A 17,462-nucleotide genomic window follows, 5' to 3' on the forward strand; every position below is an offset into this window, starting at 1 on the left:
GATGGCATGAAATGGAGTTCTCCTTTTAACTATCAGTTTAGTCAGTATGGTCACTTGCTTTGGGTATGGGGTTTAAAATAGATGGACAAGCTAGAAAAGGCCTTTCTTGTGGCCGTCTCTTGTAACTCTTTCATTTTTCATCACCTAGCCATCAAGTGTAATCTTTTGAGATATTGTCCACATGTTGTAAACATACAATTTTAGTTTTTTCTAGAATAACACCCTTAAAAAAAAAAAGTTCTCCCCAGCCTTACACCTAACACATGGATTGGGAAGCTAAGTATCATGACTTATGACATTAAATTGAAGTAGGTTTCCCAAACTTCTGTATATCGGACAGAATTTTGCCAAACTTGAATTAAACGGTAACCGAGCATTGAAATATACCCCCAACATCCCAGTTTTTGGGGTAGAGATGTCGATTATGTGCACTCAATTCATTTCCAGTTGGCCTCCTCTTGAGGAAATGGATTTACTAATTCAGCAGTTTTAGTAACTGGATATGTGAAGTCTGGCTTGATGAACTTGCCAAACCCATCTTAGACCAGTATTCACTGGTCTATGGAGTATGATCTTTGGTCAGTATTAAACTCAAGTTTTCTTAAATTAATATGTTCATTGCTAAACCTTTGGTATACACAGTCAAGTTTCAGGAAGCTGTGTGGCATCCAACTCGTTAACAATGCACTCCAGAAGTGGTTTGTGGCACATCTAATGCCAAGAGGCAATCGCTTTGGAAAGTCCTGTCAAGTGCAAAATACCTACAACTCTTGTTTTGCTCTATACCTCTCAGTTGTCTCTCATTTTGTCCCATTTCCTGTTAAATTGCCAAAGATTACAGTCCATGCCATATCTTAATTTTCCTGCATGTTCTTTAACTTGCGTGAATTACAGTAATTTAAAAAAAATCACTCTGGATGTGAGAGATATGGGCTTCTGTCTGGAAAAGTGCAGTCTCTTTACTTGTGTCCAACCACTCCCACAGTCTTCTGCTATACCCCCCCTCCCCCAAAGTTTCCCATGACGTAGACATTTTTTTTCTCCTAATGTACACTTTTTTTTTCTTCAGAGAATTACTTTTTCTCTTGTGGTATTTTGGAAGTTCTCAAAAGTTGTTGTGATTGACTTTCTTACTGTCCTGCCACCAGAACTGTACATGGCAACAAGATTAATTTTTATTTTACTACTTTGATTATTGTGGGCTGTGGAAAGTAGAAACAACTTGTTTTAGAGCAAGCATTACAACATGTATATGGTCCACAGCAGAGGAGACTGAAATGTCATGTTTCTCCAAGTCTTTGCCTGCAAGACCGTTCCTGTGATGCTTTCAGAATATGAAGCAATTTATGAAACACTCGCTAGAGAAAGCCACAGGCTGGTTGTGGCTGATGTGCTTTCACTACCAGAGAACTGTTCTAATGACTGTTACTAAATCTCAAAAGAAATGTTGTACCTCAGGGTTGAAATTTTGTACCTCAGGGTCTTTGAATTGTATCGCACAACTTAGTTATTTCCTTGTGCACTTAAAAAAAAGTTTCTGTGCTTTCATGTAATCTTCGTGTAGACCACAAAGAACCACAATTGCATACGGCATATTTCTGATGTAAGAGAGATGCTTAAATGTTTTTAAGCAGCTGTCAATGCTATTAAGCTCTAGTCTTACATTAATTGGGGCCACCGTGGAAGAAAATTTAAAACAATTTTACGGTTTTAAAAGCTGTCGTATACCTTCTGTGCTATGAAAAATATGGCAGAAGTATCTGGCATAAAATAGACTTCAGTGTTCTACTCACATCACTTCGGAGCTATTTTCTTTCTTTGCCATTTGATTATTTTTTTTCTTTTCCATTGTGCAGTATTCTGTCTTATGGCAGTCAGTCCTGTTTCTTAATCCAGTTTACCCCTTGAGTTTTCTGCACAGCTTTAAGCGGTGATTTATTTATTTTTGCATTTCCATAAGTTTTAATTTATAGTAACACTCCAGACCAGCTTTGCTGTTCCACTAATACTCCTCCCATTTCTAATTTTGCCCCCCCCCCCTTACTTTGCATTGTCTAAAACTACTACTGAGTAATTCCACCTCCGCCCAGCACTCGGTTCCTTTATCCTGAACATAGCAACAAGATCGCAGTGGTTTGTATGCCTTTAGTTTTACTGACTTCAGCATGAATTGCCTACCTAAGTTTTATGATCTGTTGTAAGTTTGTGCATTCTCTGACTTTCTCCAATGTGAAGTAATATCAGCACTAAATGCTCAAAGTGAAGAGGGACATGCAGTGCATTTGATAAACATTTCATTATGAAAGCAAGTGCACCAACCAATTTGTTTCGGCTGCTTAAATGGCACCATTCGAGCCCCACCTATTTTATGCCACTACAAAGGTATTCATTTTAATCTGTACTGATCTAGGGAGATCATTCTACCTGTCTACCACCCTTTACTGTCTAACCACAGGCATGCTTGGCAGGTGTGGCATTATCCTCACTGCTCTGGCCTTCATTTCCCAGCTCTTTTCCCTCACATTTCCTGTTGATTACTTTCAGCACCCATACTACATTTGTTTTCTCTTTTTCTCCCAACCTGGTACTTGGTGCAAGTTTCTGATTTCCCTCAAAACTCTCCTTTTAGCCAACTATGCCTTTGTGACCTTTCTGTACACTGCCTGACAAGATACAGAAAGGAAGACAGTGCAAAAAGATGGGTGGAGAGGGCACTGTGAGGGCTATAGGAAGATAATGACACAGAATATGATTCTTTCTGAGGATCATTATACAAGAAATGATTGTCAGAAAAACTTCATTAATGGTCCTTTTGAATAGTTTTATCTCCCTGGAATGGAAATATGTTGCTCTGGTACGCCAGAACAAGGAATAACCCAGGAAGAATATTTTCACAGCAACCAGATCTTGTCATGTTAACTTTATCTCTGCTGTGACCTCTCCACCTGAGAGGTGGACAGAGGTAGCCCTGTGAGGTCTATATTAAATTCTCAAAAGCCTACAATGTCGAATCTGACATTGTCAACCCGAGAATAGCAAAAGTGCAGAACATCGAGTGGGTAAATGGAAATCTCCGTAAGGAGAGATTTTTTACTTTAATGTAGTGCTGTCTCAGTTGGTATATTTAAGTAGCGGGGGATGTGGGGAATGCAGGGGGCTTTAACCCCTGCCTACACTCTGTTTTTATTTTATTTTTATTTTTTTTACGGACTTTCAAAACTGTTCGATCACTAAAGGTCAACCTTTAGTGGTTCGAACAGCTAAATGTTCGATGGTCTAATATAGACCCAGCCCTCTGGATATGATCTAGTCAGATTTCAGCAAGGTCTGACTCTAACTCACATGACGGGATCCTTAAATTTCAGAAGGTTAAGTGTGGATACATTATGATAGGTTAGATAAGTGGTTATATCACAATGGGTTAACAATGGGAGTTCTCAAACAGTGACAATTCATGATTCACCAGCATTGTCTTCAGCGATGACCTTTTACAAGGCATGGAAAATTAGATATGTCTCTTTGCTGATATAAACTTGGAGTATAGTGATGTGGGCCAAGCCTAAATGAGGGTCTGAGGAAAGCGGAAGTTTAATAAAAGGAAGAGTATCTTGCATTTGGAAATAAAATGCACAGCTTTAGGAGCCAGATTTAACAAAAAAAGTAAAAATCTGGTATAAAATAAATCCATCGGCTTTAAATTGAAATGGGGGTAACAAAGATAAATCATATTTTGGAGAGTATATGTAGAAGGTGGAATTCTGAGATACATGGGTGAAAATACACCTTTTTATTAGGCAACTGGTAAGGTGCCAGCAGAGGTGATGTCTATTTCAGGAATCTCTATGTGGAAGAAATCCTACTGCTAGATATAGTGGCTAGGAATATTACTTGCAGCACAACAGAAATGAATGACAGGGTACATGTGGAAAGGTGAATGCTGATCCTCTTCGCTGGAAAAGAGGAGATATCTTTAGCTATAGAACTAAGCAACTTGCTGATCTCTGTATTTGATTTTTTTCCCACCTACCCTCCCTGCTCCTGTTGTGCTTGGCTTTTCAATTGCCGACCTGTACTCTAAATCTGACTTTGGGCATTCCTCCTAGTCTCATCTCAGCAACTAATTATATTGAGCACTGAGAGTTCAATTTAGAAGCCCCCCTCCCTCCACTTAGTCTCAAACTTGAATAATCTTTGTTTCCTACTTACTAAAACAAAAAATGAAAATAAAAATTGCACTTTATTCAGCTGCTTTTACTGTATTTGTGATTATTCTTTGCTTTTTGGTGCAAATTTTAAAGTGTTCAACTGCATTTAATCTGCTGTACTTATTACTGTTTGTTAGTAGCCAGATTACATTTTGTTAGTCTAGGCCTCTTGTTTCTGATTTAAGCACTTGAGGTCCAAACTAGTTATCTTGTATAAGGAATGTCTTGTCTACACGGTAGCTTGCACCCTTCTGGGTTAGAAATTGCTAGTTGAAGTGTTGTGTCTGTTATTCTAAAACTGTTCTGGTTGAAACACTTGGGCTCTAAGCCAGTTATTTTACATTAAAAGATAACATATACTGTTGTGGCAGGAAAGGATAGCCTACTTTTTTCTGAGCTGGAAGTCTTATTGGGCCGTTATTTGACTAGAGGGCTAGCTTTTTTAAATCTCAGTGCCTGAGGCACTTGGCAATGTTTTGCAACCATGCTACTTGATAGGAAGAGTGTTGCTGAAGTGTTGTGTCTGTTATTCTAAAACTGTTCTGGTTGAAACACTTGGCTGTAAGCCAGTTATTTTACATTAAAAGATAACCTATACTGTTGTGGCAGGAAAGGATAGCCTACTTTTTTCTGAGCTGGAAGTCTTATTGGGCCTTTATTTGACTAGAGGGCTAGCTTTTTTAAATCTCAGTGCCTGAGGCACTTGGCAATGTTTTGCAACCATGCTACTTGATAGGAAGAGTGTTGCTGGTTTCTGCTAAACTCTACAAAAGCTAAGAATTGCATTACTATATCCAATATTTTGGCACTGGTTTTTCACATAATTTTAATCACAGCTGCATTGAGTGCTTCTGTGTTGAATTTCAGCACATTTTTTGAGCTTTTTTTACTGTCTTTAGTTAGAACTCCTTTGGTTCCACTTTAGTGGGTAGAGGGGGCACAAGTCATTTCCTGTCCTGGAAATTTGTAAAGGAGAAAAGAGCATGCTGTTTTTGATTAGCTACAGTGCTTTGTATGTGTGTTTTGATTAAAAAAAAAATCTCTTCTGCTGTTTAACCATCTCAGTCGCACAATAACCTACAAGCAGGCTAAAACTTGGATTACCATATCTACTGTTTTGGCATTTGTTTTTCACAGCTGCATTAATCGAGTGTGGCTATATCTGAACTTTTTAACATTTTTTAGTGTTTAATTAGAACTGCTGCTCCTGCCACAGCACTTAACAGTGATCTGCATATTTGCCAGTATCTTACAGCATGATTCTCCCTTCCAATCTGTGTAGATGCCAATCTCTCAAACTTTGTGTCCCATAAAATACCCTTACTGTCTAGACAGATTTTTTTCAACTGCTAGAGAATCTAGTTTGTGCATAGTTGAGCATTGCTCATCAACTTCCTTGCATTATTGACCTGTTCAGTATTTAAATGTCCCTCATTCCTCCTTAGTAGATGCACTTTCTGAATCTCTCTCTGGTCAGTCTGGTTGATATGGGTATTCTGAGGCATTGCAGCAACTGCGTCATGTACACTGAAAACCCATTTACTCTTAAAACCGATATGTGAGAGTTATAAATATGCTTTAACATGAGAGGCAAAACTCTCATACAAACAAAACTAATCCAATAGTGGCTATCGTTGACACTTGCAGTATGCCATAAAACTACTTATGCTGAGGCAATTACAGGTAACCTCCCTAAAACACTAAAACCTTCTATTCAGCACAATCAAAAAAGGGTCTTCAGCCATTGCGTAAACACTCCAGCTATACATAGAAACACAGTATCCAATGGCTCTACTGCTAATCACTTAAGGCAAATCGGTGCACAACTGAATTTCCTGGTAATTGGTGATTCTGTACTTGCACTGATGCCCTCCTCACCAGACTAAGTAAGGAGAGGATCTCTTGGCTGCCTTTCTGGGGCTAGGATCTGTCAAGTCATACAAGTATTCAGGCCATTGAACCACAGATACCAATATGAGACTGTGGTAGTCCATGAGTGTTAATGACCGAAGACATACCTCCCTTGACTACATAAAGTGAGACATGATCGAGCTCACTGATTATTTGTTTCAGGTAGATGCAAACTTAGCACTGAGCAGCATACTATGTTTTCCATGGATGATGACACATTGCCAACAGAAAATGATTGATTTTAACACTTGGCTTCTGGCGACTGATTTTAACACTTAGCTTCTGGTGTCGGTCCAAGTGGGTAAAATATTTGACCGTCTGGGAGGACATGTTTGACAGACCATGCTGCTTTGCCAGGGTTGGTCTGCACTTATCTGCTCTAGACTTTCATATATTGGCAAAAACATTTTCCATCCCCATAGTGCCTTTTCTAGGCAATGCCATATTCATACATCTCCTGACCTAATTGAACTTACAAAGGAATATCTGAAGGTGATACAGCTCAATACTTCTTAATGACAGTGTAGACATCTGTGTAGTAATGGAGACATGGTCTAAAATTACAGGGAGTACCCCGGCAGTGCAAGGTTATAATGGTCTAAAATTACAGGGAGTACCCCGGCAGTGCAAGGTTATAATGGTCTAAAATTACAGGGAGTACCCCGGCAGTGCAAGGTTATAATGGTCTAAAATTATAGGGAGTACCCCGGCAGTGCAAGGTTATAATGGTCTAAAATTATAGGGAGTACCCCGGCAGTGCAAGGTTATAATGGTCTAAAATTATAGGGAGTACCCCAGCAGTGCAAGGTTATAATGGTCTAAAATTATAGGGAGTACCCCGGCAGTGCAAGGTTATAATGGTCTAAAATTATAGGGAGTACCCCAGCAGTGCAAGGTTATAATTGTCTAAAATTATAGGGAGTACCCCAGCAGTGCAAGGTTATAATGCCTTTCACACCTTTAGACCAGCTACTGCATGGGAGGGAACTAAAGATGGAGGAGTCTGTCCATATTAAAAACATCACATCCAGAATATTTAGTGTATGACACACTGGAGCTCATACATGTGCAACTCACCATAAACAGGGTCTCATTACATATCCTTGCAACCTATCAGACCCCTTCCTTGTTCTAGGGAACCCATGCTGCCTATTTCATTGTACTAGAGTCCCTCACAGTTCAACCCAATGCAGTCTTCACTGGGGGGGGGGGGTCTCAACTACCCGTCTATAGACTGGGAATCCTACACTTTTAATGCACAAGCTCAGTGTTTCCTAGACTTTAATAGCAACATACTGGAACAGTTGGTCTGTTTTCCTACAAGGATACAAGCATCCTTGACCTTGTAGACCCAAACATAAGGGATGAATGTTCCTCACCCAATGTTATGTCCTCACTCATCAGATCTAACTAGATGGCAGTATTGCTTGAAATAAAAATTAAACTCAGGAACCCAGCAAAGCCAAAAACCTTTAGGAACTATTACAAAACTAACCTCTCTCTGCTAAGTGATACCTTGGCTAAATTTCAAGACCCCTCAAACCTGGTAAACACCATAACATATACTCCGCTATTTACAAAATTCCTGTGCTGCCATATTGGTAGCTGTATAGAATGAGCTGTGCCCACTTGTATTAAGAATAAGACAAACTCAAAAGACAAGCCTCTCTCATAGAATCACAGTATCTATCAGTTATACAACAAAAGAAAAAAGAAAACTTTGCCAAGAATTGGCAGAACAAAATCCAACATACTAAAAACCCTCTGACCACTCTAAATAGGCAAATAAAAGGGGTTAATACTTCAAAGGTTAATTTGAAGAAAAAAATAGCTTCTCGGGCAAAGGACAACCATTTCTACAGCTATGTCCGTAATTTCGAGAGAAATGCACAAATGTATACAGAACCTATTGTAAATGGCATTACCCACACCGCCATTGCCAACCTTTTGACTGGCAGGTTGAGCTCAGTATCCTTCCCTGCCATAGTCCAAAGGAAATGCCACAAACCATAATCTGCTCAACCATTACCTAGGGAATAGTTCTTCCAAAGATGCTGCATTAATGGGTCATGGGCTGCTTACTAAATGGCATGAAACATGACCTCTCTGGGCCACTTGAATCACTTTTTATGCCTGAGCCCACAATCACGTTGTGTGTCCAAGGAATGGAAAACCACTACAGTAATTACCTTGCACAAAAGAGGTCTAATCACCATTCCATGTAACTATAGGCCCTTAAGTCTGACCAGTCTCTTGTGTAAGAACATGAATGAAAAGAATCATTATGGCCATGATAAATAAGAACATAGGTAACTTGCAAACACTGGACCCATCACAGTTTTCCTTTGTTAAAAGAACATCATGTCTCAAAAATCTGGTGGACTTGGAGAGGGTCACCAAAGCAATCTATGAGGGCAAGATTATGCACACAGCTTACCTTTACCTGGCCCAATGCTTTTGATACAATACCTCAGTCAGGCATTATAGACATGCTTACTAAATTAGCTATACACCTTTTTATTACCTGCTGGGTAGCCAGCTGGCTCACTGATAGGACTGAGGAGGTCGAAAAGGGTGAGACCACCTCCTCTAAGAAGCCTAGGACCGAGGAGGTCAAAAAGGGTGAGACCACCTCCCCTAAGAAGCCAATTACTAGCAGAGTCGCCAAAACTCAATACTGGGCCAGCTCCTTTCTTGACATCTATTTCTCTGAAGTGGAAACACTGAAGGTTTATGGCTGACTACATTTGCAGATGATTCCAAGCTGAAGGTTATCATCGATGCCCCTGCCGACACTAGCACGATCTTCAAGAAGGTCTATCTCTGACTAACAAATGGTGGAAAAGCCATGGTCTCAAATTCAATGATAAGAAAGGCATGTGTACCCTTTTGGAAGTTAAGTATCCTGGATAATTACCATGTTGATTTTATGCAACTAAGAGTTGACCCAGTGGTCAGGCGTTTGGGTACGCACATAGACAGTAGCCTTGTCTTCGACCACAACATGGCCTCAGTGGTGAAGAAATCTTTTTATGTTGCATAACCTGGACACAGCATGTAGGCCCAAAGAGGTCATTATCCCACTGTAATTTGCCCTTATCGGACCAATCATAGAGTACAATTCAGTAAGTCCCTGGTTAGGCATATACAGCAATTAGACCAACCTCAGAGGTTCCTTACAAAAAGAATACAAGGTGTAACAGACCTGCCTTATGCATAGTAACTTAAAGTCAATTTCCTTTACCAGTCTGCTATAGATTGCTGAAGGATGATGTATTTCTGGCTTACAAGGCATCTGCAAACCTCACACTTATGAATCTCCTGCATATTTGTAAGTCAAACAGTACCAGAGATACAAGATCTAGGGACCTGAATTTTGTCTGTGACTTAAAACAGAACATGCTGGAGAGACAAATATGTTTCCCAGAAACTGCCCCCCCCCCCCCCAAATGAACAAGCTTCCCATCCATTTGAAGCTGAGTTCATTTATTACCCAATTTAAGTGTAACCTAGACCAGTGCACAGGGAATAAAAAAATTACACTGGGCCTAGCACCCATGTCCCTTATGAACATAGGTAGCTTATAAATGCCTCATCCTCAATGTCCTACTTGGATACAGGCTCTCATTTTTCTTTCAGGAAAACTTGGCTGGCCTTAGAAAGCCACCCACCCCCTCTGGATCATTAGCCTATTAACAATCCATGAATCTGTTATAGCCTTAATATGGGTAGATAAGCCATTATGGGGAAATGGTATCAAATTACTTTAGAACCAAGACCAGAAGAGTACATTTTCATGATATGAGAAAGTTCTAGCTGACAAATGGAATTGGATAATAGAGTGGGTGGTAGAAAATAAAGTTTTTGGCGACTTTAATGTAGCTTGGAATTCCTGCAGGGATGAGACTCCAGAAGACTAGATAAAGTAACTTCTCTTTCTGCCAACACTTCCTATATGAAATCATCATGGCACAACCCCAGTCATTTGGAACTCCTACGACACTTGAAAATGCCCAGGGTGGGTCTGCCAATACTTGAGTATCACAGGGGCCGGGTCTATATTATAAAACCGAAAATGCATTTGAGTGAATACCACAACAGCGACACATATAACCCGAACCGCAAATACACAGGACCCCCTAAACCGTGAAATTTACAATCTCGAATCGTCATAGTCGGCCAACCCCATCATGCTCTATATACTATGTACCCAAACATAATAAATAAACACATACATACACTAACCAAACCCTACTTCTAACCCTACACTAAACCTTATATGCATTACTATCTATGCACGTGCCTTAACCCCGCACCCTAACCCTAAGGTCCGTAGCTATCGCACACAACCTACAGACATATACCCAAACAAAACAAATAAGCCACACACATACACTTAACAAAACCATTCTGCTAACCCTACAATAACCCTTACATACCTTATCTATCTATGCACTTACCTTAACCTGCACCCTAACCCTAAAGTCTGTAACTATTGCACACTTACCTTACGGAGCTATACTGCAGATGGGCCAACCATGACAATTCGACATTTCGAGTTTCATGGTTTTGGATGTTCCATTACCGTAGTTCAAGCAATATGTGCCGCTCTTTTCTGATTTTCTCAAACAGATCTTCGGGCTTCTAATATAGGCCCACAGGGGCCAACCGTCTGGTCCCTCTGCCTCATACTTCCTCAGCTTCAACAGCTCATTCTCCACTATATCCTTTTGTATCAATATGTCTCTTGACCTGCAACCATTTCTGCCATGTCTTGTTCACAAATTGTCATCACCCCCATCAACTGAATGCCCGGCAAAGATCTCATTTGAAATTTTTACGTAAGTGCTTCTCAGTACATAGTGCCTTCTTTCTTCAGTTTTGTAATATATTTTCTTTCCCTCTCATTCTCCCGATAGTTCCCAACCCATTTGATCAAGAAATCTGGGCAGCACCTAAAATAATGGGGGATCAAAAGCCCCAAAATAGGGGCACATTTTAAATACTGCTCTTACAAAAGTTATTACAATTACAGGATTTATGATTGCATACATTTTGTTAAGGATATGAAGTCTGAAACTCAAATATGTGAAATTATTTAGTGACATTCTTTATCAGAAAACCACAAATTATATGAGGAACAAACAAAAATCAAAAACAAGAAATAAATACGTTATGCTGAAGTCCCAACATACTAAAACGGTGATTTTATTGGTTTTATCTTGGCAGTGTCCTGCTACTTCTTTTTTTGAACAGACAAAAATATCAGGTAAAAATCTGGACATTCCTGGAAAACCTGAACAGTTTAGAGGTATGTAAATTCCCCCACATAACTAAAGAACATTAGTAATTCATTATCATTTGATCATTTCCCTCTGTGCCTTCTTTGCCATCCTGATCTCCTTTGTCATGATCTTGTTTGTTTGCTCACAGTTTTTACTGAAAGCTACCATTTATTTCCCAAACATAGGTTCTCCTTGCCACTTCCTGTTAGGCATATTCTTTGTTTAAACCATGAATTCCTACTACCTCTTTTGCCTACTGTAAGGGGTCTTTTTTCAGATTTCCCAGACTTGCTTTTTAACTGAGTGGCACAGCAAGTCTACTTTTTTAGCCAGCTATGAAGGATAAAGCCCTAATTTCTACCCAAATGATCCAAGTTTGATTAACATCTCCGTTACCTGCTGGAGATGCCACAGGAAGGGAGAAGAATGAAAGGGCTGAACTTGCTTACCTTTGTCAAATGGCTGGGTTGGGGGTGCATATTCAGGGGCACGCACATTACATCAATTTCCATGGTGGAAATCCATTAACTGTGTAAGTGCTTCTGTTCTGTAGAATCAGGTGCCTCAGCTAGCTTGCACTGCTTCCAGAAGTGAGCAGCTGTCCAGTGCCACATGTTATTACCCGTTCTTCAAAGCAAGCACCCACTGGTTGTGCACAAGGACCTATGGCTTAGATAAAACTCCCAATACACTACAAATAACATCTCCACTCCTGTTCCCTCACTCTCACCCAATGTGAACAAATGGGCAGATGGGCTGTCACCTGTCTGGGGTGGGGGACTTCATCAGGTGTGAACTAGGACTCCCAAACAAAAGAATAAACCTGCCTAATTTTTTTCCACATCCCTAATTTTGCTCTTGTGAACTCTAAAAAAATCCCAAAATCCGCTATTCTGTTGTCCAGTAGGTTCATAGATAAGTACAAGGCAAATAGTCTGCAGACCATTACATCTCTTGCAAAACACCCTATTCAGTAATTTTCTCCAGCCTCAAGGAAGGCATAACAAGATAGACAGAGGAGAATTTGAAGATACTTATCCAATTACCTGTTTACTTTAAAGGTGGAAAGGTTGCTACTCTGAATTGTAGTTTTGTTCCAGATAAGAGGGATATGCATCTGTCACTCAATGTGTCCTCTTTATCTATTGATGGTTTAGTGCCTTTAACCAGGTATCTGAGGCACCATTTTTTGCTGCAAAAGAATAGGAGATCTAAGATGCTCACAGCTTTTAAGACTCAAAAGGCTAGGCAAAAATCTCGAGGAAAATTTTTGAAGTGACTAATGTTTTTAGTTATGAGTCTGATGAGATGTTAATGAAGCTTCTTTTGATCTATTATTATTTCCAAACTATTTTGGAAAGGAATCTCATATCTCCTCAACCCAGAAAAGAAAACCCTTGCCCTAACCCAGATGCCTCTGACATGGACTTAGCCACCCTATTTAACTCTTTCTTCATAGAGTCCATAAGTAAGCTCACATCATCCTTCACCAACACCTCTGTAACCCCTCCTCAGCCTGCACCCATCCCTTCCAACCCTAACATCCCTTGCCCCAAACTCCACCCTTCTCTATCAATCTCATATCTATATCCACCATAAAAAATCTTCTCCTAAAATTAAAACCTGGTTCCAATGCCCCTGATGAAATTCCGTCCTATTTCCTAAAAGTAGCTGCAGAAGCCATTGCTCTCCCTATCTCGGAAAGCCAGGTCCCTCAGCTCTGGAAAAAAGCCTTTATTATTCCTCTACATAAAGGCGGCAATAATAATGACATTCCAAACTTCTACGCTATTGCTATCTTATCCCCTATTTCTAAGCTTCTTGAAAAATGTATCCACCAACAACTCTTACCCTATCTCATCAATAACCAGCTTCTTACCCCCACACATCATGGATTTAGACCTGGTCATAGCACCTCCACTGCCCTCCTCTCCTTCCTTGAAACAATTAGCTAAGCCCGCGATTCTGGCCATTTTGTGTCCACCCTTCTCCTCGACCTCTCCAAGGTGTTTGACAGTATTTCCCACAACCTGCTTCTTAATAAACTTTCCAAACTAAACCTATCCCCTTCCTGTACCAAGTGGTTCTCCAGCTACCTCACAACCAGACAACAAGCAGTCAGATGGAATAAAGCCACTTAACCCATCCTTAATACTCCCACAGGTGTCCCCCAAGGTTCTATTTTAGGTTCCCTACTATTCAATATATTCATTAATGACTTCTATCAAGCCATTCTAAACTCCAGCCTCATCCAATATGCCAACGATTCTACCATTATCTGTTCCTCCCCTTCTATCTCCATTCTAAATAAGCTTACCCAAAGTGCCTTCTCCTCTACTGAGCAGTGGATGATAGACAACCATCTGGCTCTTAATGCAACCAAAACTAAACTTATGTTATTCACTGCCTCCAAAACCTCCTCCCTAGATAAAAACTCATTCATAATCACCAGCAAAAAACAATACTCCCCTAGAAATAGTCTGACAGTAAACTACTAAGAGTACTCATAGATGATCAACTAACATTTGGCAAACATTTACAAGTAAATATCAAAAAACCCACAAAAAACTTGGTATGCTATACCACATAATCGTTATAGCTCTCATTCCACCAGGCTCATACTACCAATACTTCTCATCCCATCCCTCATATATGGTGCATCTATCCTCACCAACCTGTAATCCTCCCTCAAAACAAAACTTTCCTCTTGCTATAACAAGATATCAAAAATTGTGGAAGGTCACAGAGCCATTTCTCACCATTGTAATTCTCTTCACCAACTAAACTGGCTTGAGCTACCTAACCTCCTCACTTATACCCAACTCATCCAAGCACACAAATGCATTTACAACCCCTGTCCTTGCCCCTCCTTATAGTCACTACCTTTGAAATGCATGAACCAGAATGACTTCTAAGATCTAATTCCCAAAAACTAATTAAATTGCACAAACCCATATGTCCAGCTGGAAATCACCTAATGTCCTTCTGTCTTGCACGCTTCTGGAATTCTCTGCCATCTCCTATCTGCATTACCAGCAGTTTTTCCTCATTTAAAACCTTGCTGCATTCACACCTAACTTCACAATGGAAGTACTCCTGTTCCCATCCTACCTAATCCTTCTAATACTACATCCTACTCTCCTAGAACTAAATACTCCATCACTGCCTCCTATAGTTCCACAACTCTATTGAACTATTTGACCAATTACTTAAGTTACCCTATGCTGCTACTTTTGTAAACAAAAATAGTATTTTTTTATTGCTGTTTAATGTACTATACTGACATATTCTATCATTGTTAATCTTTTCTTTTCATATTTACTTTGTATTCCTATGAGATACTCTGTAATGAATATGTGCAATGTGTACTATGCATTCTTATTTTTCTGGAGCTTTTCTCCCTAGGACTCCATTGAAAATGGGCTCCTCGTGGCCCAATGGACTATCCTGACAAACAAACTGTAAATAAATAAATCTAGTGGAGATGCCTTTGGAAATTAAATGAACCAGATAGTAGGTTTTCTGAACTACTACAGAGATGTGATAGATAAATGATAAGCGAGCTTTGAGCAGCCTATCTGTCCCTGGAGGAGTGGTATCAGCCCAGAAATTAGTAGTTTATTTGCCATTTTGGGCTAATTTCTATCTCTTTCGTTTCCCTGCTATAAAACCTGCATTTGCAAGGTTTTTGTGCTAGTATACAGCTCAGCAAGCTCCTGCCTTGTGACCTGCAGAGTTCCACAGCAGCAGAGAGACAAAAGAGAGACTTTGGAGAGATTAAGTATAATTTTTCTGCATTTTCTTGCTGCCTTTAGCTAATTTCTCCTAAAACGTCGATTTTCTAGAGTTTCTGTGATTTCAAATGCTTGTTTCAGCTACATATTGCACTTATTTTAGTGCCTGAACTTTAACAAAGTCCTTTTTGTGTTTAAATTACCTGTTTAGCTGTTATAGGCTACACACTCAAGTGTGATAGTCATTTCTGTGCATTTAGAGTGGTTTTTTTTTATTGTAGCTCTTTTATTTTCTGAAAAGAAACCAAAAGAAAACAAATTACTTGTTTTCCCACCTTTCTAAGCTAGTTTAGTAAAGTTTTCAGGTTTGTGCTGAATTCAGGGCTGTGTTACAAGTTTCTGTGTTTGCCCATTCCTTACCTGGATAGAAGGAAGTTTCTCTGTTCACCTGTGAGAGAGGGGAGCTTTGAGCAGCCTATATGTCCCTGGAGGAGTGGTTTCAGCCCAGTAATTAGTAGTTTATTGGCCATTTTGGGCTAATTTCTATCTCTTTCATTTGAGCGGTTTTGCATGCCGGGCAGCACCAGTTAGCTAGGGTATAACTATTCCCGGCTCCACAAAGTCTACTCTTCAATTTTTCCCTTGGAACTAGACAAACTTTCAACTTAAGCACTCAACCCATTCACTTCTCATCCCTGCATTTGCCCAAAACTCATAACAAGCACTAATAAACCTTAGTACTAGACCCCCCCGATAGTGTAGAGAAGGACAAGGCTCTCTATTCCACCTTACCAGCCAATCAGTAAAACAGTTCACTGTACCTATCCAGGCATGTCCAAAGGGCAGTTTTAGGTGTACTCTCCAGTCCAACTGGTGAATCTGGGCATTTTGAGGCAATGTTACAATTACCTCATGTACACAGACAACCCTCTCCTCTTACCACCAAACACTAATACATGCGAGAGATGCAATTATACAGCCAAACTGGAGGCTAAGCTCTCTCAACCCAAGACAGGACCAGGCAGTCAAGAGGAGAAGGGAATTACTTGCATCACACCACCAGTCTCACATAGACCTATGAAACCAGCACTGGCAAAAAACAGACATAAATGCACAAAAACATACTCTGAGGCTCTAAATAAAAACCTGCAAAAGCAACAGAGACCGCCAAAGCAGACATCCAAGCAACCTCCACCCCCAACACAAACCATAAAACACATACTTCACAAAACCAGTGTGCCACACAATTACAGTCCTTAAGGCAAAATAACATACCCAACACACTTGTAATAGGTGACTCTATAGTCAGGCACACTGACATCCCACTCACTAGGCTGAACAAGGAAAAGGTTACTGTTAGTTGCCTGTCAGGTGCCAGGATTTGCCGCATAGCACAAGTACTCAGGTCACTCCAGAACAAGTACAAATATGACTCTGTCATTGTCCATGTTGGTGTGAATGACCTGAGCCGTACCTCCCTGGACTACATGAAAAGAGACATGGGGGAGCTCTCTGATCATGTAGCTGAGGCTGGTATGACCCTGACATTGAGCAACATCCTGCCCTCACCAAGAATGATACCACTGCATAGAGAAAAAATTATCAATTTCAACAATTGGAAAAGCTTCTGGTGTCATTCAAAGGAGATCCAATGTCTATCAGCCTGGGATGACATGCTCTACAAGCCATGCTGCTTTGCTAGAGATGGCTTGCACCTGTCACCCTTGGGCTTTCGAATACTGGCCAAGGCTCTTGCCACCCCCATAGTGCCTTTTTTAGGCAAGGCTCAAAAGACAAACCCACCACCGTAAATAGCACAAGTAACAAAAAACTGAGGGTAATGCTGCTCAATGCCAGAAGTCTAAACCTCAAAATGCATGCACTCGAGGCACTCCTCAGTATGGAGAAAATCGATATATGTGCAGTAATAGAAACCTAATTTAATGCTCCAGAGAGCACCCTAGCACTACCAGGCTACATCTCATACCATACAGTTCGGCCACAATACCTGGACCGAAATACAAAAGCAGGGGGAGTATCCATATTCATCAAGGATACCCACACCTGCAGGTTAGTGGCACAGCACGATGCTTCAGAGATCATCCACTTGCAAGTAACAATGGGCAAAACTGCTATTCAAATTATAGCTTGCTACAGATCACCCACCATGTCCCACGACCCACACTGTGCATTCCTGGAAACACTGGGAAACATAAAGGTCCTACCAAACACCCTGATATTGGGTGATTTCAATTATACAAACATTAACTGGGAGAACTACTCAAGTACGAACTCCCTGGCCCAACATTTCCTAGAATTTATAAACT

This window comes from Protopterus annectens, chromosome 16.part0, assembly GCF_019279795.1.
Source record: "Protopterus annectens isolate FY-2018-M chromosome 16.part0, PAN1.0, whole genome shotgun sequence".
Classification (NCBI taxonomy): domain Eukaryota; kingdom Metazoa; phylum Chordata; order Ceratodontiformes; family Protopteridae; genus Protopterus; species Protopterus annectens.